Source organism: Filicampus tigris, chromosome 3 (assembly GCF_054856515.1).
Source record: "Filicampus tigris isolate MCC_2025a chromosome 3, RoL_Ftig_1.0, whole genome shotgun sequence".
NCBI classification, from domain to species: Eukaryota; Metazoa; Chordata; class Actinopteri; order Syngnathiformes; family Syngnathidae; genus Filicampus; species Filicampus tigris.
The window spans coordinates 17,705,493-17,730,446 of NC_141219.1; the positions used below are offsets into that span (position 1 = coordinate 17,705,493).

The following is a 24,954-nucleotide window of genomic DNA, read 5'->3' on the forward strand; positions in this document are numbered from 1 at the left end:
TTGTGAACCTTTCGGGGCCATCAATTGCATCCGTTTTTGTGACATGCGTCAAACGGAGAGAAATGGGAGTAATTTTACAAAGTAGGGCACATGTCTCATTTTGAATTAATTCTGATTCATCAACATACGCACAGTGGTGTGAACAAAATGGACCGATGAACACTTGTTCTGATTTTGCGTATACGCATAATTTGTACGACCACATTTATTAGTGAATGAGGCCCAATGTCCTGACAAAATAATCCAAATGATTCTGAGAGATGATGATAGTGGTTGGCATGTTTCAACAATACATGCAGGAGAACAATCTCATGTTTAAGACTCACTACATCAAGTTTATAATTCTATTTAGTTTAAAACGTTTTAAATTTCCTGATATTTACATGGAAAGGAAGCTGAGGTAACCTAAGGGAAAGAACGATAAAGCCAGTATTTTCCCTTAACCAAGTGGCATTTGTGCCTAAATGACACTAGAACTCAACTTGCTCATTCACACTTGCTGGGTCTCTATTTGACAAGCTCAGAATGAGATTGGATCTCACGCACATACACACACGCACGCAACCACACACATAAACAAACAAACAAACAAACATGCACGCCAAATATGAAATGGTCAACGTAATTAACTTATCTGGCTTGCTGCATGATAGATAGGGATGCACTTGGAAATGACCGTCGTGTTTGTGGGATTGTAAATGTCCACAGTGCGTGTGTGCGTGCGTGTGCGTATAAATGGCCCTGTGGTCGTCATCAGGCTCCCATCAGCCCCTCCATTAGTTACTGAGCTGTGGGTCCGTGCTGGAGCCCACCTGCCCTGAATACAGATTAGGAGAGGAGAGTATGCGCTGCAAACACAATGAAGACAAACACACACTCAGAACTGATCAAATTAATATATGATTTCATTTATTACACCCTCCTAAACAGAATAATTGCGTTGTATACACCTAAGTGATTGAGATGCCGCATCAGAGCCACAAAATAATAGTTGATTTAAAATATTTCCTCCGCTTGTTAAAAGCATACAGACAGGCGAGTACTTCATCCGGCGGCTGGCGGCACATCATAGCTTACACACTCTGCAATAACGTCACACACGGTACACACACTGGCGGCCCCGCACAAAGGCAAACACGGTCGCCTACTTCTCTCGTCCTCTCGGAGCCTCGGACCCACACACTCGTGACGAGAAATCTGCAGGCAGTCATTACAGCGAGTCGAGCAAACACAGCGCCGCCGTGCTCGCTCACAATGTTTTTGCACGTCTGAATGTTGTGTTGACGCATGCGTGCGCTGACAAGCATACAGACGCAAGGATAAAATGCATCCATTTAATAGAACAGTGGCTATCTCTACTAGGGCTGAATGAATTTCAAAAATAATCTAATTGCTATTTTTTACCCCCTCAATATTGCAACTGTGATTTAAATATGCAATTATTTTAACAAGGGCCTCTTCCCGTGTGTTTTTTAACAAACACAAACAATACATTTGCCTCTATTACAATAAACAATACCAATTTGTTATGCATAAATGTTTTGGTCGTTTAGTTTAAGCTTATGCTAAAATAAAAGCCATACAGTTTATTTATCCACTTCAGTTAGAGTTGTTAACCTTCTGATGAGTTTGGCTTGCAGGCTTTTAAGCATTCACTATCACAACTTGACAAGATTCTTCCAAACAAGTGCGGCGTAAACATAAGTCAATAAATCATAAATTAGATTATAACAATAATGCAAACAAAGCTGTGACTTTATCACCTCAAATGTTCAGGTTTCTTGAAACAATGATATGTAAACATGTGGACTGAATCAATAAAATGTACAAACATATGAACAATAAAGTCTACCGACAGACCAAAATGAAGCAATCTTTCCCCCCCAAATTGCAGCTTTTGTGATTTCAAAATTGAATATTACTACATTGCAATGTCAAACCCTTATAATGGAGATCCATGTCCAGACCTAAGACTTAAGGGGGGCACATGAAATGCCCCAATTATTATGAATAATAATAATAATTATTATTATTATTGAGCACTTACTTTGCTCATATACTGTATTTGATGCTACCCTACTCTTTCACGCAGCACTGCTGCTCCTAGTCAATAGTCTTGGATGACGCTCTTCGTGACAACCGCAACAACTTTTACAATACATACACATAGACGTCATGTTGAGTACGTCGCCGCCACAGCCGTATGGGATGTGGCAAAATGAAGCGATTTGTGAAGATGCCTCATTCACTTGCTCCTTGGAGATGTATCCTCAAGCCACAAATCACTGGATTAATACCGAACTATTGTTTTAGATTGTATTATGTCATTCTAATGCAAGTTTAAGAATATTATTTGCCGATGGCCACATCCAATATGGCGGTTGCACTACCATATGGCTTTGAACGGGCAACACAGTTCAATGTCTGTCTGTGGCGGAAATAAAAAGAAAAAAATGGAAAAGAAATCTTCATTTTAGATGGCTTGTGGTTTTCTTGTATGAATCTTTAGTTGCTGACCCCAAGGTAATAGGTCCCTCCTCACTTGTCGTACTGTCATGGTGCCAAACATAGAATGTACAAAAATTAGCCGTCGCCTAGTGTCCGAAAACTGCACTCAATCATCACTAAAGTTTATGTATAACTGGATGGATAGACCTTAGTCTAAATAAGACTATATTTCATATTATGGCGCGATAGAACACTTGATTCTTATTTTTAAAAAAAGAAAAGTTATATAACTCAGAGTATGTTGCCTTGCTGTCATAAGTTCCTCATTACCATATGTTCCCTTTTGAATATCACTTGTCCATTTCACAATCTTTCTTTTGAGAAATATTTGATATATTCTCTTGCCAAATACCAAACACAGAAAAAAAGAACCCAATAAATATGGAAAATAAACGCAAGGTTCCCACACTAGTTATTGCTTTATTGAACCAGTTAAAAAATTTAAAAAAAAAACGGAAAAAGGACTGCTGCCCTCACACAGCCTCTTTAGGGTTCTCAAATTGTACTGGTAAATGCAAATTCTAATCAGAGATGGCATTATGTGGCTCTTAACATATATTGTGATGCTGACTTAAAAAAAAAAGAAATCACTAAGTTTTTTTCCTAGAACATCAAGGTCTTGAGTTATTTTAATTTTTTTGTGATTAATGTTGACATATAAAATCTTGCACAATACGGACTTCACCATACGTTGTAATTTATACGTAGCCCTGATGTCTCGGAAAAAAATGTCATCTGTTGGTGAACCTAGCCCTTAATTTGTAAAAAATACAAACTATATTACATATATTATATCGTTATTTCATTATTATTATTATGAAACCCAAATGCGGTAGAGAAAAAACAAGGGCAGATTCAGAATCAGTGCAAACAATTCTGCTTGAAAAATTTAATTGCATCTCTGATTAAAACATTCAGGAAACATTTTTTTTTACTAGTGTTATTAGAGTAATAACGTTCTAATGTGTACATTTTTATGTTATGATGTAATTTTCTGTGATATTTGTAAATGTTACTGTATATAGTGGCTGAATATTGCTCTGAACCTTGATTTTGGTGGGTGAAAAAAAATTGTGAATGGAATCAAAATCTGTCAGCAACATTGCAATTCAATCTTTTCCCTGAAATCGTTCAGCCATATTGTGCACTATGACGTCCATGTGTCCTCCGACAGCGCAATGGGGCCCATGGGAGACCTGGGTCAGGGGGCCTCCTTTCAGTCCCCCTCTCCAAAACATTACTTTGCCATTTTAAGTCACCTAGCTTCTATTTCCTCCAATAAAAACTAATGAGCTTTTCTGTCGGAAATCACGGCCGCTCTTGAGTGCTCGAGCCGAGGCCTGGCTCGATGGCTTGTAATTGCGGTCCGCAAGTCCCCTTTCAGTTTATTTTTTATTTATTTTGCAGTGTTTTGGATTTGATTCCGCTCACCAACCCCAACACACACCGAGTCCTCTTGGTCCTGTGTGCTTTGGGGCTGATTGCCTGCGGCGCATGCCCCACACTCAGTAATCAGACAGGAGCTGTGGAGGGGGCAAAACAGCAACTCAAGGACCTTTTATAATTGGGAGGGATTTGGAGGGCAGTTGGACTTTACATTTGGTGTCGGAAATGGTTGTGCTCGTGTTTGGGCTGAGGAAGGGGAGGGGGTAACAAAGGTGGCAAAAGCCTCTATTCAAATCGAGTCATCCGTCATAAAGCATCTGTGAGTAGTCGGCATGTATGTTCTTGCAACAATTGAAATCAACACAAGTGGCTCACATATATTGAGAAAAAGACCATGATTTAGAACCACATAGAGGGTGTAGTCACTTGTAAATAGTGCATTTAGTTTTGTATCCCTTTCAAAGACTTTTTTACATACTCATTTTTGTCATTGAGCTGTCAGTGTCTTTTCTTGCTATTGTTGTTGAGTCATTTTCTGTGAGCTCTCATATAGTATTTGTAGCCACCCAACGAAAGGGGAAATAATTTGTCGCAATAATTTGAATTGTTTTTATTATCATATGTTACACCTGGATCTAAACTATTAATACATCGTCCATGTCGTTACCATTTTTAATCATGCATCTTTTTCATTTTCTTTCACGTTTAGCCTAGACAAAAACTCAATCCATGATTCAATTTTTTTTCCAATATTTAGCAGTTATATGTAGGAAATCTGTATATATGATGCAGCACAAATAAAATACAACCTCAATAATAATGATAATATTAGATTAATAACTCTCTGACATTAAAATGTAGCATTATTATCTTTGTTGCAATTATTGATACAATTCATTAGATTGTGCAGGTATACAGTAGCTAATGTTTAACCAGTCAGCATAATTATCTGCCTGTACAGCTTGGCAGATGAAACCCAGCACTAATTGATTGTCTGTTTAAATTTGAACCCTGCTGTTATCTTTAATATTTGAAAATGACTCCCTGGTGCGTAATACATTGACTCGTTTTGAAATCACACGGTGTGAACTGTGACAGTTGTTGGATACTTGCTGAAAAAAGTCAAGAAAAAAAAAATCAAAGCTTCTCCCCGCTGATGCAGTCAGCAGCTGCTCCTTAGGGTCTGACAGTACAAAAGTGGCCTTCAAATTCTTCTCACCTAATAGGTGGCTCTTTTACAAGCAAGGTGGATCAGTATTGTCTTTTGTGCAATAACAGAAATAAAAGTTTGAACTGTGCATTTAGAAACACAAACATGTTGTACAATCTATATAAAGTCTACACACCCCTGTTCATCTTCCATGTTTTTGTTCACACTTTTTATTCCGTGTTTGGGAGATTTTGTTGTGGTCCAATGAATTCAAGGTTAAGGTTTTTGGACATGGCCAAAAGGTATGTTTGGCACAAACACAACACTGCTCATGACTGAAACAACACCATACCAACAGTGAAGCATCGTGGTGGCTGCTTCATGCTTTGGGGCTGTTTTTCTTCAGCTCACACCAGTTTGAGCTGAAGTCAAGGTAGAGGGAATTGTGAACAGTTTGTAATAGTAGTTAGTGTTTGCACAAAACATGACATGAATTTAAATAAGATTGCCTAATTGTCAACATCCCAGTTAAAAGAGTGTGTTCACTAATTTCAATTGTTTATTTTCACTTCCCCACTCAAAACGTTTTTTTGTTATAGGTCGCATTAACGGTGGGAAAAAGTTTTGAGTTGATTTATCTTGGTCTCTTTTTTTAAATATCACAGTCACTAATGTATTCTTTCTCAAGAACACCACGGAACACTAGTTTGAGGTAACACGTGTCAAGATTGAGCAAAAATAATTATTTCAGTTTCTGTGATTCTACTGTGGTATATTGTAGTAGTTTATATATCATTAGAACGTATATTACATTTTTTTAGGTCCATCTAAAATTAATCAGGGGATCTCTTTTTTTAATCATGACAGTAATTAATTTACAAATATATATATTTACAATATATATAATTAATATAGGGTGGCATGGCGGACAACTGGTTAATATGTCCGCCTCACAGTACAAAGGTCATGAGTTCGATTATTGTTCCGGCCTCCCTGTGTGGAGTTTGCATGTTCTTCCTGTGCCTGCGTCGTTTTTCTCCGGGTACTCCGGTTTCCTTCCACATTCCAAAAACATGCATGGTAGGTTAGTTGATCACTCTAAATTACCCCTATGTGTGATTGTGAGCGGGGATGTTTGTTTGTCTCTGTGTCCCCTGCGATTGGCTGGCAACCAGTTCAGGGTGTCCCCCGCTTACTGCCAGAAGACAGCTGGGATAGGCTCCTAGCACGCCCGCGACCCTTGTGAGAATAAGCGGTCTGGATAATGGATGGATAGATATGAAAGTGTGCATCTTGTCAAAAACATATTTGTGAATGTCAGTATCTTAAGTATTGTATTTCATTATTTTCTTGGGCTGTAATGCTTTTAGACTGAGAAAAAAAATGTATTACAAACTAAAATGGCAAAAGTAACATAGACCTTCGCCAAGGACAATTTTTCATTTGGAGCAAATTAGCCACCTCATGCATAGGGCTAAATATTGTCATGAAATTGATTGCATTGTTCACTGAGAGTTAATGGAATCTATCAAAAAATGTTCCCCCAAATTTTGTATGAATACGTTTTGCAAAAAAAACAAAAAATCATGTGAAGACAATGTACAGTATACTGGAGGGTTGAGAAGCATTTCATCGTGATAATCACATTGGAAAAATGATTAAAATTACCTTCAGATGAATGCAAGCTGGGTTGTTGATAAATGAAGCTACCCTCCCATGTGTTCCATTTGTGCGTTGCTGTTTTTGTGCTTCAGAGAATAGCTGTAATGTTTGTGTGCACACTTTCTTAATTGCATTAGGAGGATGACGCACTTTCTTACTCTGTTTAAGATCACTTTAATTGCCTGTGAATGGTACATTGGGGAAGCGGGGACTGAAGGCACAATGTGGACATGCAATTAGCTATCTTTCCTAAGCTGCTTTGGGGGGCTGCGGAAATGCGAGCGAGGGCTCCAATTCATGGAGGAATTTGACACACGAGGCAACAAATGCTATTTTGTGGTGGCATCTTGATAGACTGACATTTTATTCATTAAAGAGTCATACATTGGAGGAAGGCAAGACAGAGAGAAGTGGTCAAAGGGAGCTAGTGGCTGTGATAAAAAGCCATAGATGGCGCCGAGATAGAGGTGAGGCGCAAATAAGAAATGAAGACGGAGGCAGCGACCTAAGAGTGATTGAGGGAGATCACAGCGGAGACGCATGTGTGAGCCCCGGCAAAATGTCACTTTAGTTGTGAACGAGTGCCGCGCCGATGACAATACGTCTCCAGGAAGCATCCGGCATGCGCTGGATCTGGGAATTGCACCCATTTTACATATTTCACCTAAAGTGACATATCAAGTGGAACACGTGCGGGATGCTGCCAGCTGCGAGACCCTTGGAAAAATAACGCCGGCGCTCCTTCATTTGGTCCTGTCGTAAAATGGACCGTTTTATCGTTTTTCGACATCAACGTTTTTACATTCTTTCCCTGATTATAATGAAGGACCTACAGTCCATAAAACCATAACACTTTATAAATATTCATTTTTTTATTACATATTTTCGACGTGTCTGATGTGGAATGACGGTGATCACATAAGTAGCTCTTAAAACATGCTATTAGTTTATGATCCTTTATCCAGATTGGATAAGGTGGTGCAAGCATGTTTCATGTATATAAATTTATAAGTGTATGGCATTAAGCTGCTGACGTCATGCATTAGCTTAATGGCATTGTTGCATATAGCCTTAGCTTTTAATAGCACACATTGCAATAGGTACAGCACGCTGAACTACTAGCAGCACTCACCCCTCCTTCTCTGTGTCACTTTCCTCATTTTTCTTTGCTCATCCCCCTTTTTCATTTTCCCTCATTGCCCCCAAAATACCCCTTCCCCCATCTTGGACCACCTCTCCCTCGCCCTGCTGTCTCTCCTCTTCCCCCTCCCTCTCTTTTTTTTTTCATTTAATAGTGGACCTCAGAGTGGTTGCCATGTCGACCAGCCAGCATATTACTATGGCAACCGGTCTGAGCGAGACAAGGCTGCTGATTAGGGAAAGATGTCTAGTGTAGCCTGGCCAGTGGAAGGAGGGGAGAAAAAACTGAGATGGGGGTGGGGGGTGGGGGGGGGCACTGGTGTTGGGGTGCTGAAGGGGGATTGAATATTATAGAGCTGCATATTGTGTTTCGTGTATGTCTGTGTGTGGTGCATGCTTGCATCTAAAAAAGAATGGTCAATTCTGACCGACTGCAGCTTATAGGGGTTTCCTTGTTTTTAAATGACAAAAGCAGTGTAAATATTATCTGTTTGTTTGTATGTTGTATGTATGTTGTTTAATTTTTATTTAATTGTAGTAATACGTGTTCATTGTTGCTATTACAGTTATCCCTGGCGATACGACTGAGCCAGCGTCGTACAAGTTTGGCGGAAAGTGAACAATTCTTCAAATGAGGCCTCAAACTGTTTAATGTCACTCCCAGTTTATATTTACCGTCAAACTCAACATCAAACAAAGATAATTAAACTTTGTGTATTTAACATAACCACACAACTTTGCTTTCCGTTAGCTTAAAGGGAAAGCTAACACGATAATACACAATAGTATGTTCTATGCACATCCACTAGTCTAAACACATTCTGATTCATTTTGTGTTTGTGGAATATGAGTTAAGCAGCAAAATTCACCCATTGTTAGCCATTTCAGCGAGCGGACATTTTGCCAGTTTCTGTAAACTGAACATGACATTACAGTTGCTCGCGGCTGAGGGAACAACCAATCATGGCTCACCTGTTTTCTTAAACTGAGCCATGATTGGTTGTTACCTCAGTCCTGGGCGACTGTGATGCTATTTTCCGTCGACAGCAAGTGCCAAAATGGCCGCCCCCTGAGATGGACAAAAAACAGGTGGATTTTACTGCTTTAACTCATATTCTACAAATGTAATAGTAATAGTTTATAGTGTTTAGAGTAGTCTGACTACATATAACATATTATTTGTTTTAGATATTTGTTTTGACTTCAACTTTAATGCAAACGCACGATGCAAAACACCATAGAAGGCCAATGAAGCACATTGATCGTTATTATACTATCTAACCGGCAAGTATTTGAACACAAAAAGTGTATCAACATGTCGACAGACAATATAACAATATTCAGCATCATATTTTTTATCCTCTGCAGAAATGACACATTTCGCTGCAGTTTACTGAGTCACTGACGGTAGTAGTGAACGTTTTCTGCATTTGTGTATTCATGATTGTATTCTACTGCCCCCCGGAGGCAAAGTCTTGCATACCAGAAGGTGTCACAATGAATGAATCATGATGCACGGACTGTTTAATTCTTTGCATTCTATTCAATTATGTTATTAATATACAGTATTTTTTGTAAATTAAGTAACTCCAAGTACAATTTTGCCTATTGAAAATATTACAAGCATTCTTGTTGTTTTTTGGAGAGGCTACAACGATGAATGGCATTTCCATTCTTTTCAATGAGGAAAAACGTTTGAGATGATTGAGCTTTTGCTCCTTTTGAACAGATCACATGCATAGCGAGCGCTATGACATCTGAGGTACAAAGTAGGATTTTTTTTTTAATTGCACCCTCCTACAGGAGCACTAATGAACATGGCAGAGGATGCCACAGACCTCCCAGATCCATCAGAGAAACTAATTACAAAGATCAAATTAAGGAGAGAGAGAGAGAGAGGTGGGGGGGAAAGGCGAGTGAGAGGGGGAGATTGGAGTTTTCTCCCCTCACCAATGGCCCAGTCAAGCCGTCACCTCATTGAAGTTGGTAATTATAGTTCATTTATTATTCATCCTTGAGCTAAATAAGTGTTATATTTCAATAACAATAATGAGTGCAGATAAAAAGGCAGCACAAACTACAGACTTACTAATTGTGGCGCTTTGGAGATTAAATGGCTTGAGAAATGTTGTTATTTACTTATTCATAACATCAACGTAAGCGCATAGCAATGCGCACAGCAAATTAGGTTTTCCTCGCGAGAGCTCCCTGGTGGACATAATCCTCAGCAAAACCCGTATGCTATCTCTCCTTTATCAATGACCGGGTCTCTAGCACCGGGCAGGCATTTAATGACTTGCTGTTTTTATTTTGACAAGGTCTCATTAGACTTAGAACAGTGTCACATCTTTGAGGGAGTAGTCACAAAAATACAAAATGTTTTGCCCCAGATCATGGGTTGGTTTCACCAGAAACACTTCTGACCAAAAAGTGTAGAATATTAGCTTTTTGTGAAAAGGAACAGTGACTTAGATGCATTGTGACAACTCAAAGTATAAAACAACAAAAACATGACTGACAAAGGGCTTTTGATGGCAAAATGATAATTTATTTACAGATATATAACTAAGAAACACACTGTGAATGACGTAGGCATTGCGTCAGTGTCCTTTTTACATGCCATTCATTGCCATTCACTCCATGAACTGCGTTATCTTTTCTCAGGACTGCGCCACACACTTTCTACTACCTACCGTGACATATACAGTATGCTGTTTATACCATACATATTCATAGGTGCCAGGTGCCTGAACTGTTCTAATTTCCAACATGTTGACATTTCTCTCTCTGGTAATCAACGTGACTAGCTGAGATTCACCGTCTACCCTCTTCTCCTAAGCTATCGCCATCTACAGGGGTTTGTAAGTCACGGCAGTGAATGAGTTAACAGTTTGGCATCGGTGGAGAATTGCACTTTACTCAGTGAAATTCATTATAGCATTGCCAAAACAATATCATGATTTCTAAAGAGTTTTGCTCACTCTTGTATCTTGGGAAATATTAGCAACTGATTTATTACCCAGCAACAGTAATCACAACAACAAACATGTCGGAAAATGACGGAAAAATGCCAGCAAGGCTGCGTGTGTAGCATGAGTAATGCTTTGATTTAAGTTTCATCTTGCAAGGTGTGAAATATTCTTTAACAATGCTTCATCATTTAGGCCCATGGGTGGATTTATGATTTATACGTACTATGTCTGAAGTATTGTATGGTTGAATGATGCATAATGATTCGAAAGTCAGTATTACAGCATATCTTGGTGTGTGTTGTCGTAATTAGCTACTATATTAGCAAAACATTCGATATAAAATATGTTTTTTTTTGTAATATGAAAAAAAAAATACCAAGACAAATCATTTGAAACATTGTTTACACCATTGTAGCCTATAACATGTACAACCCAGTTGAAAACAAACAAACAAAATATTTGTATGTCTTCGAGAAGGGAAGTAAACATAAACAACTGAAGTAGTGTGATTGCACAAGTGTTCACATATAATTGGAATGTAGTTGTGTTCAGAATCAACCAATCAGTCAAATTTGGGTTAAAAGGGAGGCAGTACACACCTAACACTATTTAAGGCGCCTCCGGTGAACCTTGAATAAAGTTCAGATGTTCTAGTAGGCTTTTCCTGAAATGTTTCTTTTTGTTCCTTTCTAGCAAAAGCATGAAGGTTTTGTACCAACACTGGCTGTTTGGAATTATTTTACCGTATTTAATGCTCCAGTTCCAGCTACCCTAAAGTATGAGGAGTTGTCCACGTTAAAAGTCACATTAATTGTGGAAAAGCGCTTTTAAATTTTTACTTTTTTTTTTTTTTTTTTTTTTTTATCGTGGCCTTTTTGTTTTTTTGTTTTTTTTTTAATACAGAAACCTAGCATTTGAACTGTGGTGTATAGACTTTTTCTATCCACTTTATGTTAATATGATGATCATCAGCCATCTTCTCTCCACCTTGCTTTCCTCTAAGCTGAACTCTTAAGGCACCTCATTATAAGACTGCCAGCTCTTGGCCTCACTGGCTGTGGCGAAGGTGAAGAATATCACATCATCATAAAGTGGAGATGGCATTACACTCGTCACAAATTATAGATGAATTTTAGTGTGTGGTGGCAGGCCTGGCAGGTGAGTGCTTCACTTAAGTAACTCTCAGGGTCTGCAATATCCCTTCAGCCTTCAAATGGAAGAACATTGAGCGTGAAAATGCAATGCTAAAGATGTATTGTTTATGGAGAAAAAAAAAAGATTTTATTACCTAGACTACAGCAGCGAGACCTCATGCACCTTGGTAGCAGGGCTGGTCCAAGTTCATGTAATCAGTCTTGTTTTTTGTCAGCCTCAAGAAAATAGCTGGTTCAATACATTCTATTAGATTGCCTTGAAAGCTGTTACATTTGGCATATTGATATTTCGCTACTTCACAAAGTACATGCGATGTATACAGTTACATGAGCGGGAACAGTCATCTCTTTATAAAAATGATCTTTGTTAACACTTAAACACACTGAGGCAATGCACATTTAAAGTCCAACGGTGCTTTAATATACAAGGGTAGCCAAAATATTACAATACCTCTCAGTATAATGCAGTGCTCTACAAACACAATAATTCACATTGTTGTACATGTATAATGAAAAATTAAATTAATTCACCTTCAGTTGATCTTAAGACACATTAAATTATTTTGGTTTGGAAAGCATTTGCACTAAAAAAATCAAATGTAGCTCTTCCTATTCTCCAAGCGATTGTAATAACTGTGAGCTAATAATTTCGCCTACAAACACATTTTATGTCAGCTCACAGGATATGTAATAAAAATCATCCTTATTTATTTCCCAATACAAGTGCAACTGTAACAGTTATTATACTCGATGTTGATCTAGTTCTCCTTGGCTGAATATGTCTTTTGTGCACACTGTACGTCGATCTTTGAACAAAGGATGTAACACTGTCATGTGTCTTTTTGCAGTACTGTGTTATGTTCCCATCAGTGCCTTTGCCCTTGAATCTCATAGGATCCTTGCTAATATACTTATATTAGGCCAATCAAGCGGCTGCAGACAGTCTAATTGAATAGTCAATACCTGGAAGAATAGTAAGCAATGTTTAGAGATGTCTATATTTGTGTAAATTGAGTTTTTCCTCACCCCTCAAGAATGTTTCATCTCCAACAATCTAAGTCTTGGTGCATTCTTAATAATAATTATTACGTTGACTTCATGCATAAATATGTTCAGTAAAGTGGTGACCTTGCAGCCAGTGACCTTTGGGGGCAGAGGCTTTGTGTCCCCTCTGCGGTTCGTTTGTGTTTTAACATCTACCAGTTTTATTTTTTAAACCATCAAACTCAGACTAGTATGAAAAGGAGGTTAAAAGACGTAACCGCTAAAATAGGACATGACAGACAGAGCTATTGATTGTATTGATTGATTCCACTTGGATGCTTGCAGTTTTGGTCCAAGCTCATAAAGACTCGTGGAATTAGTCAGTAAGTCCCCATGGATAACTGTGCTGTGGTATGGAAATGGCAAATAAATGTCTTGAGTCTCTCTTGAGCACTCGAGAGAGAGAGAGAGAGAGAGATAGAGAGAGAGAGAGAGAGGGCATTTTTGGACTCCAGAATTAGTCTTTTCTTTATCTTGGCAAATATGTTTTTTTTTTTTAGAATGCCTTCTGTACTTTGAATCAGTTGAAACAAGATGTATTGGAAAAAACTTTGTAAGAATGGTTGTTGGATATACATAATGCTAGTGCTATAGACGGTTATGTTCAGAGCTGGGCATTTAAAAAAAAAAAAATGAACATCCGTTATTTGTCATCTGTCTGCAGCATGGGTACCCTTCTGTCGTTCGTCACTCACCTTTTTTTCTGGGTGGGGAGGATAGTACCGTCTATTGGCCGTTTTTTTGTTTTGTTTTTATTAAACACAGTAACGAGTTGAGGTCACCATACTGACATTCTACAATAGTATCTGTCACTGAGTGTGTATGGATTTAAAGGGCAGGGCCTGGCCTGGTGAGCGATGTCGGCAAATGAGCGCATAGAATTGGCTGTTAGCCAGTCTGCATGTTGAACGACCCGGCGTGAGTTGTGGCTATCGGCAGCTTCTGTCTGAATGTGCTTGCCACGTCTTCGTTTTCCCCTTCCTCCATAAAGTGTGAGGTAATATCTTATTTGTTATTAGCATAGCTCAAAACACAGATTCCGAACATCTTCAGCAATGTGGTAGTTGGCAAGTAATTTTCAATGCGTTATACTGCAATGACTTGAGTTGAACATCATGGTCCACAACTCGTTTTACAATAAGCACGAGATGATTATTTTTGTTTGTTTTGTCTGAACAATTGGACACTAGCCGAAAAGCCGGGAGGGAGGAATCTAGCGCTTTGATTTTAACGGAGGCCTGCGTTTCTCTAAGTGCTCTTGGTCTTAATGCAAATGCGCCACATGGGTGGACGCGCATGGTCATTTTTCGGGGATAACAACCAAAGCGCAGTCAAACATGTCGCATGTTGTTCAGCCAACACTCTCTCACAAACGTGCACACTGACCAGCTCACACCCCCTCGGGGCTGTGGGCCAGTGTTTGAGCAATGTCTCCCCAGGGGGCTGATATTTTATAGTTTGTGTCCATCAGTGGCATAGCCCGGGGCGCCAGGGTTGACAGTAAGTGCTCTCAACACCGGCGACACTGATTCATCTGCGCTATGACACAGATGAGAAAGAGTGGGGGAGGGTGGACGGGGCGGGGTGCATTCGCATGTTCTGTTTACTATCAGTACATGGTGAACTGAACTCCAAACTGCCTTCTGTTCATTGGCGGGTTCATGGACAGACAACCATGCGACAGTATCACCGAGTAAGAGAGGGGCTCCCATCAAACATGCCGTTTCAATGCTTCACCCGCCACCTCACCATTTGCACTAGTGAACCACTTCTACATATATGGAGGGTGGTTGTCTGTGAACCCCAGCCTTCTACATGTGCATACTAAGCAATCAATGTGTCAACCCTTCTTGACACTCCTTTTTTTTTTTTTTTTTTTTTTTGCCGTATGAGGCTCGTGTTCATTTTACCTTGTCAGCAGAAGGTAATTTGCTGTATTGTGATTCATTCCTAAAACTTGGTGACGAGGTGTCTGATAAGTCCCGGGCCCCCTGCTGCAACCCCCACCCCACCCATACCGGAGCATCACCCACAATATGGAAAAAAATAAATAAATAAAGGCGGCACCCCAACCCCCATCCAATCTCCAACCAAGAGTCACCCCGCACCCCAGCTCCTCCTTTCCAGACCGAGCCCGACATAGCTGAAGCTGAGGCGGGCTGCTAAATTAGATAAGCAGGGCTGTAGCACAGTGCCTCTGATTAATAAAAGATGCAGTGCTCCCTGGGGATGGCCCCTCCGAGGGCCCAGCAGAATCCAGCCTCAGACAATGAAGCCGGCTCTCCCACAATGAACAGGAAATGGAGAAAATGAACCAATCATGGAAATATAACATTTAAACAGTACTAGCCTGTGACCCTCCGTAACATTACACATGCAGCATAATGGATAATAACATGTGCTAAAGGTGCAGAAAGAGAACAAAAATGTTAATATATTCACTTATTTTGGATGCGTAGCCCACGGTTGACACGTGTTGGATAGAACCACCGAGTTCCTGCTGTTTGAGGACAGGAAGAAATTTACATGTCTGTTAGCTACTTCAAATTCATGGTCAGTTTCTTTTTATGCTTGGATGGTCCACATTAACATTCTGAATATACATTTAACATAAAGTTTTGTGATCAAGGTGCACTTTTTTAGCAGCAAATAATCACCCTTTAACTCATACTGTTTTTCAACACAGGAGTGGTAATACATAATCTGCCCTTACGTTGGTATTAATGCTCAGTTTTGGCAGAGAGATATGAACATTACATTTATTCATATAGCTGTGGTTTGCAGTGGTGTAGAACTGCACCGCATCATTTTGAAAGGTGCTTCTTCATATTTACATTATTTATTATTTCATTTATTTATTCACCATATTCAGCAACATGAGGTGAGAGGGACAGTATATTAGAGATTATCAGTATGATGAACTGCAGTTTTCCACCTCTGCATACTACAGCCACAACAGTTTACAACATAGTTTTAAATTAGCATATCACTGATGGTGTCAATTCTAATGGAGTCACTTTAGATGATTAATCATTAGGATTAACCATTGTTGCAGTCAGTGAATGTATTTTGTGTTTTGTTTATTTACCATACACGTATATAGATTCCTGCTAATCAGAATATTTATTAACTATGGAGGTCAACTTAAATGACAAAAACATTTTCATTTTTAGTGAAATTGTCTGCCTTTTTTAGAATGTAATGTTTATTATTTGAATTAGCATTGAATGGTTGTTTCGTAACTATATACAGCATTAATTTATTAAAAAAAAAGATAGATGTATGACAATACTATGAGGCGTGTTTGTAAAGTACCCGTGTCACTAAATTTATACAGTAATTCAAACACAAACTATGAATTTACCCCTTCAACGTGGGCCAGAAGGTCAACTAGTATGTCTACGAAGAGGTCCTGAGGTGAAAGTTGTGGCAGGATGTCTCGTACAACTGCTTGATGATGACAACACGCCAGCTCTCAATGTCCATGAGCATCTGACAGTTCCTAGCCGGTGCTGGAGCAACTCTTCCGCTGTGTCATTTTTTTCTCCCTTCTTTCCCAACGATGGCCATGAAAGAAGAAGAAGAATAAGAAATGCATGAAGGTGTTGCAGAAGACTGGGAAAGTACGTTGTGACTCCAGGGGAATTTCTTCGAAAGGAGAAAACTTTGTAGTGTGCATACCTGTCAACCCCGGGCTGTGCTGAATTTGACAAAAGTTGTAATTTGCCCGTACATTTCTGTGTATAATCTTACACAGTATCTATATACAATCCTACACAGTATTTATCGCTCAGCATGAGAATTGGGGGAAACGTAACGGACATTTCTATATATAATCTTACACATCGTTTATCACATTGTTCCATTTATATGTGAAGGTCGGCCGAAGTTTGCAGTCGGAATCGGATGCTCCGGATTAGAGCCAAACTACCAGTTTTCTGACACAGATATACTTTACGAATAATATTGCTTGCTATTGGAATTAAATAATGGATAAAAACACAAATGTGTGTAGTAGAGTGCAAACCCTCAACAAGGTTAACCAAAGTGCAACTTCTAGTAATGAACTGACTAAAAATAGTGATGACTGGAAGATGATTCGATTAATTGAGATAACTGATGTTTTTTAGTGTGCAAAAGGCTAACAGATGTTCGCTCAGCTGCCATATCACTTCATACCTACATCAGTCCCATTCACATTCATCCCATAATTGACTTTGTTTACCACCGGGATATTATTTCTCTCACTACCCATGTTCAGAATGCCAGCAATGAGCCAGTTGCCTGTGGAGACCAACAAAATTAACATGATCTAATCATCTACCTTCATTACCTTTCAAAATTGGTGCTTGAGAATACGCTTTAAAGCAGTGCTCACGTTATTATACTCTACAAATGATTTTAGAGAAACCTGCTTGCCCAACAAATGGTTCACCGCTTCACATATGAGAGATGCAGTAGTCGTGAACAATCAAGATGAATCACTTTACATGTATGTGCATGAATGCAGACACATGACTTAAGGAGGAATATTTCTCTTTTGTGCGTGGTGGGCCTTTGTAGCGAACGCCAAGGCGTATTATCTTGAAATAACCTGCACCTGCTTCTGCCTTTGAACAATAGCAAGACGCTTCTAATTTTCTGCAAGATAATGCTTGTCATATTGAGATGGGGAAAAAAGGTCATGGGTTAGCCTGTAAGATTCTGATTGGTTTTGAGCATCATGCGCCCCCTCCCTGAGATAAAATGGACAGCTATATTTCATTTACAGCACCGTTCATCTAGACTGCACAGCGATTTTAGGCAATAGTTCAGTGAGGAGGTGTACAGCCGTGCAATGATTAGAGAGCATCTAACAGTCAGCACTCGACACAAAAAATGTCGCTGATAAAATCTGGCATCAGCAATTTTTTTTTCTGTCTTTGCTTTTGAGCTTTTCCATTCTCTCCATACCGCTCTAACTTACAAAGATGGATGGCTTGTCTATATGCATATGTATAGCTGTACACATGCAGTTGAACTTGCGTTTGACCTCCATCTGCTCACAGCTATTGTCACAGTCACAACAGGAAAATGTATTTCTAGTCCAAGAAGATAGTGTCAATTATGAAACAGCAAATACTAATCCTGCTCTGTTGAGTTTAATTTGTTCTGTGACACACCCTTATCTGAAAACATTTGTATCTCAAATCATCTTTCCCCATTGAAATGGATGGAAATATCAGTCATTTGTTCCAGCCTCCCCCAGAAAACAGTAATGTCTTTTTAATGAGAAAAATAGCACTGTATAGTATTGTATTTTATAAAAATAAATAAATACTTAAAATGAATATAAAGGAAAGATGAAACTGTTTTTGTCAGTCATTAATGCATTTTTGATGCTCTTTCTTTTGTGGTTTGCACGCCTTTGCCACCTTTTCTAGGGCAGTACAATACATCCATCCATCCATCTCTGCGAACCGCTTATCCTCATGAGAATCACGGGCATGCTGACATACAGATATACGTCGGGACTCCTCATTCCTCAGTAGACTGCATGGCCCTTTTCCATTGTACTGGTTGTATCCCGAAACAGCACTCTGTGGTGGCTTTTCCATTACACTTTTTTGTGGCCGTGCGAGGAACATTTCCTCAGAATCTCTTCCAACCTGGTTCGAGAACGCAAGCCGAGGAGGGCCGTGATGTCCGTGGCATCTGATTGGCCGTCAGATGTGGGCATTTCTTTAAGTGATGTATCAAGGCACTCCACCCGCACATGTCCAATTCCTGGTTTTAAGTGAGCAAGACGGTCAGGTGCCGCCAAATCATACAAATGCAGTACTACACTTGGGTCAAAAATAACCCATATTGGGTATAAAATGGCCCAACCCAATTTTGTCGGTGTTTTATTTAACCACAAATAATACCATATATGTCAAATAATAATGAAAAAAAATAAATAAACTGGGCCACTTCACTTGGATGGGTCCATTAAAGTGAATGAGAGCAAGCCCCGTCTTTTCATTTATTATATACACTTGCCTCTTTAGGGCAGCTGCACATTGTACCATGTCAGAAAGAGGACGTGGTCTACCATAAAGACAAAAATGGCAATATATTGACGGACGGGACTCACTCTCATTCACTTGAGTGGCTGAGACTCATCCGATCATGAAATCTTGTGGCAGAACCCCGTACACTGCAAATGTGCAATAGAGTCTCGCACAGGTCAGTTGATCCCGCCCCCAAATAATTGGTGCCTGCTGGAATGGAGAAGCAGCAGAGGCCAGGCTCAGGCTTGGCCAGGCCGTTCTGGAACCTGTAATGGGAACGCGCCTTTATTTTAGTCGTTCTTCGTGGAGGCTATGTATAGTTGTTGTTTTCATTGCACGAGTAATTTGCTTTGTTTTTAAGTTTAGTTTGACAGTCTTGAACTGGGAGTGTCAATGAACATCTTGAATTGTTTGACTTGAACATGTTTCTTGGCCAGCGTGCAGAGCAGAAAAAGGTAATAAACTCAAACAACCAAAGCAAGTAGTACAGCAAATTGCCAAACGCGTCAGACACAAAGCCCAAGCTAATGCGACTCCAATCACAAAATCCTTCCGTCTTAATAAAGGATGCTCTGACATGTATAACAAATCTATGACATAAAAATAATTCATATTGCTGGATATTGTGTGGAATCCCCCAAAGCATTACATACCAACAACATGAGATCATTTATCATTTTCTTTGTCTTTCATTTTTTTGCTTAGAAGCTAGTGAATAATCTCTTTGACCTGATTTCTTCTGTATCACCACCCTCCCCCCCCCTTTTTTTTTTCTCTTGATGGCACCCTGAGGGCCATATGTATCTCACATTATGCACTCACCCAAACAGCCTCCTCCGAAGAGCAGTCCAGCTAGTGGGAGTGGCTTCCAGCTGCCCTTTAAGGTCATTCCGGTGGTCATGTGACTGGCCACCGGAGCCCCCTGGGCCAAATGACAAACGGAGCTGGCAGGACACGGAGGGCGTCAAGGGTGTTTTTCCACAAAGCATTCTATAAAAGTGTAACTGGGCTGTATTTGCCCTTTCCTCTTGCTCTGTGTTCAGCCAACAGGCCCCTGAAGATCTCTTAAAAAAAAAAAAAAAAAAAGTACTGATGCACTAGCGCTCATGTAATCCCTCTCGCTCGGCTCCACCATGGCCCCCTCCCTTACACTCCCTTGCATTCCCTCACAGTCTGCCGCCAACGCGAGCGACAAGGTGACGCAGTGAAGGGGGCTTGTTTGGGCCCCCAGCTAATCAGCGCACATTAAAGCATGACTAAATAAATCTTAAGTGCTGCTAATTGCTTACCAGTGAAAACAATAACAGAGCACTTGCCCAGAGGCTCTGGAGTAGTGAGGGGCTGGGGCACTGGGGACTCTGTGTGAGGGGGCGGCGGGGGACTGGCACGGGGCCAATGGAAGACACCAGCACCATCAGTCACCCCCACTGCCTCCATGTTTAACTCACACACCACTTGGCACTGTCACTACACGCACCAGATGCCCCACAGCCACCATATGCGGCCCATATTGCCTGCAGACCTCATCAGCCAAGAATTAGCCTTACATGATGACTCCAGACAAACCATGTCCACTTTTAGAGGCCATCTTACATCACTGCATTAATAAACATGAATTAGTAATGACACAATTAGATGACCTTGTTCCGACATTTACTCTTTGCATTAATGGGATTCTCCACTGCGTTCTGGACTGGCACACCATAAGACACCAGACCTTTAGATATTACGATGGCGAGAGTTGAAAGCAAAAGCGGTCATTGGTGTATATTCTAACGAGGAACATCAGACGAGATGTCTCTGCTTGGAAAATGTACTATCCTGTCTGTTACCTTCTGACATGCAACGTTTATTTCTCTCATAGGTTTTGCCTTCTGTGAAGTAGCCGTTTGAATAGCCTGCAAACTACTGTGATCAAAAGGTACGTGCCACCCCGTAGCAGACTCACACAAGCATTTAGAATAAAAAGTCAAATTAAAAGTAAAACACGGTTTTAACTTTGGAACGGGAAACTGGAATTTTTGCCACTAAAATATGGATCAATGCAACTGTGTGAGCGCCATGTGCACTGAGTCGACAATTTTCTACCTGTTCCCTCAATACCGCAGAAAAGTACCTTATACATAATGGTGTGTTAGTATAACACAACATTTTATTGGTCTAAAGTTGTATTTTTGTGACGCCGCATCGGTGTGATTGACATCATGCAAGTCACACCTTCTGTCTCGTTAGATTAGGCCTCTTTGGCACAGATGATTACGAATGTGACTTGAGCCGAATCTAACACGCTGATTGGTTGTTATTCCTTGGGTGCAGTGGTGTCTTAATTTAGAGGCACAAGATGGGACCAGAGACATCTGATTTTTTTTCACATTTATTGTGCACTACTGTCAAATTATAATGTCTGTTTGAAGAAATAAGATGATTTTTTTAATAAAAAAAACTCCCCCTTTAAAAGCATCAAAGTTGAAACAATTTGAACTTGTTTTTTGAGCTTAACCAACAAAATACAATTGTGTGAAATACTTTGTATATAAACATTAATTAAAGATTTTCTTAAGTATTATATATCATCCAGTTGTTTTTGTACTAAAAGTGCCACTTTCCCCGCACACATACAAAAACTCTTCTACATTTAGACTCGTCAACAGTATATTTTAATCAGAGATTGCTTCATGAGTCCAAAATGTATTTTTGACGCCAATTTCAATACTGTCTTTACTTTTTTTCCAGCCCATCAGTTTTTTGAGATATTGTCATTTTTTTTGACCGATAAGCGTGTGCACAATACTGGTAATACCATGCATTGTAATTTAGACGTATGACGTTTCCGAAAAAAAAATCCACCTGTTGCCGAACCTAACCCTTAATTGGTAAATATTGCTAAATATATTTATTATTATAATTATAATTATAATAATAACACTTATTATTATTATTATTATTATTATTGTTATTATTATTATTATTATCATAAAAACCTGAGAAAACGAGGGCAGGTTCTCTTATTAAAAAAAAAAATAGAAATGTGTTAAGCGGTGTTATCTTTGGTACAAGAATATGTTTATCAGTGTTTTATGGCCATACTTCTAACAGATTTAGATCATTTGTGCGTAATCAACTGAACTGACCAATTAATAAAACCAATCAAGTGGATTAAGAATAATGGATTTCCCACTGCTGCTCAGTTACATTTCAAAGTTAAACCTTGTGAGTGAGACACAACCAATTAGCTGAATCCTTCATTCATTTCCTAAAGGATGTCTGGCTTGAGCAGGATGTGATGTCAGTGCATTTCCTTTGAGAGGTATTTTCCAGTTTCCCATCTTCCCCTGTCCTTCTGGAACGAGCATCTCATTCTCACCGTTTCTCCTCTGCAGCGTTCAAGCTTTTTCCCACGGGACTTGTGCGCTTTTGTTAGCTTTTCTGTCAACACGCGAGGCCTAATTGCTTAATTAGATGAGGTTGACTGGCCTGTTAATTGAATGCTAATTTGGATGTGATGTGTCTAATGAAGATACTCATTTATTGTTTGGCACCCATCCAAGAGTTAGCTTTATTCGAGAGCAGAATCAAACGGAAGGGATGAAAGCAAATAAGAAGAGGCCGCTTTGAAAGGACATGAATCAAATGTGCAAGGTGATAACATTTCATAGCGTTTATCTCCTTGAAATGAAGCTTGTGATTATATGGCGTGGCACTGATGCAAATGGGAAGAAATTACACACCACTGGGATTGTAGCGTTAGTGTTTTGAACTCAGCAGCTTTTAGCATATTGTCCTTATGGGGAATGTCAAAATGTGATCATTGTCCTTTCAATGAAAACTGTCATGAGTTGCATGTGGAATCCATTCGAAATCCTATTTCCTTTCAATTTTTTAACATGCATCTGAAACAATTCATTACCAATACTCACAAACAATATGCACAAACAACCGTCATGCACACAATGTACACATTGTATGAATCAACAAGTTACTGTTGTTGAATGTGCTACAAGCCTATAGTAGTGGAATAAGTTCTTGTGCTAATGATAGATACTATGTTCAACATTTTAAGATCTGAAATATACTGTACTAGTATTATTTGCTGATATGGAACTCGTTAAATGTGCATCCTTGCATCTCCAAAATCACTACTTCCCATGAAAACTTGCTTGAGTAACCAAATACTGCATCATTCAAGTTAGTATTATCATTTATATTGCTATCATATACCGTCAAAAACTAATATCAATGCAACAGCACCCCAAAATAATTTTCATTTTCAAATTTAATAGAGTCAGTAATTTATTACAGTCATTGATTAAAATGGTCTGCAGTACACATCAATGTCTGCACTCACACCAATCCCCCAAACAGACAAAAATCCCTTAATACGTACAAAAGCAAACATATCTTCCAAAAGTCAAAGGTCATAGAGCGATAAGTGGTGCAATAAATGCAACATTGAAAACAATGAGCTGACAAAGCAGTTTAATGGGCGGAAATGAATCAGCACGCACTTACCTTTGTGGCTGACTCCTTCCTTCTGCACCAAAGCATGACAGCAATACATTTAAACTAAACAGGCTGACTCAAATGTACCCGGCCTAACTATTTTCACTAGTAAATACATCCAGACCTTCAATCTTGAGGTGACATAATGCTGCAATGCTCCATGGCTCCCGCAAAGTTAGAAAAAGGCGGAATTTTACAGCACTTCTCAGACATTTTAAGAATATAAGAGTAAGTCAATTTGTTCTCAAATTATTTCTGACACTTTAAATTGGTTAATAATATCTGAAAATAATAGACAGCATGGGGACAGACCAATAGTATGAATTTGTGGAAAAAAAATGACATTGAAATTGAAAATATTAGAATATTCAGGATTTCTGCCCAACAGCAATGATATGTAACCATCTATACTCTAGTTTGCTGCTTAGCTCACATTCCACAAATGCAATATTAATCTGAATGCCATGTTTACACTAGTGGAGAGGCATGGAACGTATTATTGTATAGAATATTTCTGGGTTGACTTCCCCTTTAAATGTATTTGTAGTTACAGTCGCTGCCCGAGTGAGAATGTGATGTGATGATCTGGAACGAGAAGAAAAAAACAAAACCTAGACAGCGGACCACCTGCCATCATTTCCTGTTGTCACAGCAGAGCTTCCTGTTTCAATGAGCCACAACTGTACAGCATGTTTACAATGTCTATGATGGACATTATTCTTTATTTTCATTTAAAAAAAAATCAGTTTTGCACAAGTGCTTTCCCACACCACAGCTCCAGTGGCATTGACTGCAAGGTCTTCCAAAAAAGCTTGGACAGCTACGAATGTTGTCTCTCTCAAAGCCTCAATTTCGCGCGAGGACACCACATTTAAAACCAATCAATACAATCTTGATTTCGGTTTAGCATCTGGTGGTGGGTGGGAGGTATCCCAGAGGGTTTTGGAAACCCTCCTTCAGGTCCAGCACAGAGCAAAGCCTTTCATTGATTGCTCATTGCTTTTGTTGGGCAGTCCACTCAATCCAGCAAAAACCAAAAAAGCGTTATTTCCACAAACTAGGAAGTAAAAAAAATATCCCTGTACTGTATTCCATGTCGGACGCGTCCAATAAAGTCAAAAAACACAGTGACTTGCTTGCTTCCTTGAGCTTTAAATAGAAATGACATTTGACACATAAATGGATGCATTTGTTCCTTCCTGCTGTTGGTATCCAGGACAAGGTCTATTCCTTTCCACCAGATCCTTGGTTTTCTCCAACATTTCCAGTTTAGGTGTTATTGTTGCAGTTGAACATGTGAGCTCAGTACATGTTGGGCCTCTTGTGTCCAAATTGTGTTTCAGTGGCAGAAAAATGATCGATGAGTTTCTCTCTAGACACAACAGAAACAGTGTTTGAAGTACAGT

General features: G+C 39.4%; 1 protein-coding gene across 1 annotated transcript in view; it reads left to right on the forward strand.

Annotated features, from left to right (window-relative positions):
- The window catches only part of zfhx3b (zinc finger homeobox 3b), a 402,832-nt gene that overhangs the window by 170,945 nt on the left and 206,933 nt on the right, over nt 1–24,954 (forward strand). Inside the window, exon 5 of the mRNA XM_086024981.1 lies at nt 20,913–20,969. The gene's annotated coding sequence lies outside the window, so the exon portion shown is untranslated. The remainder of the gene's footprint in view (nt 1–20,912; nt 20,970–24,954) is intronic.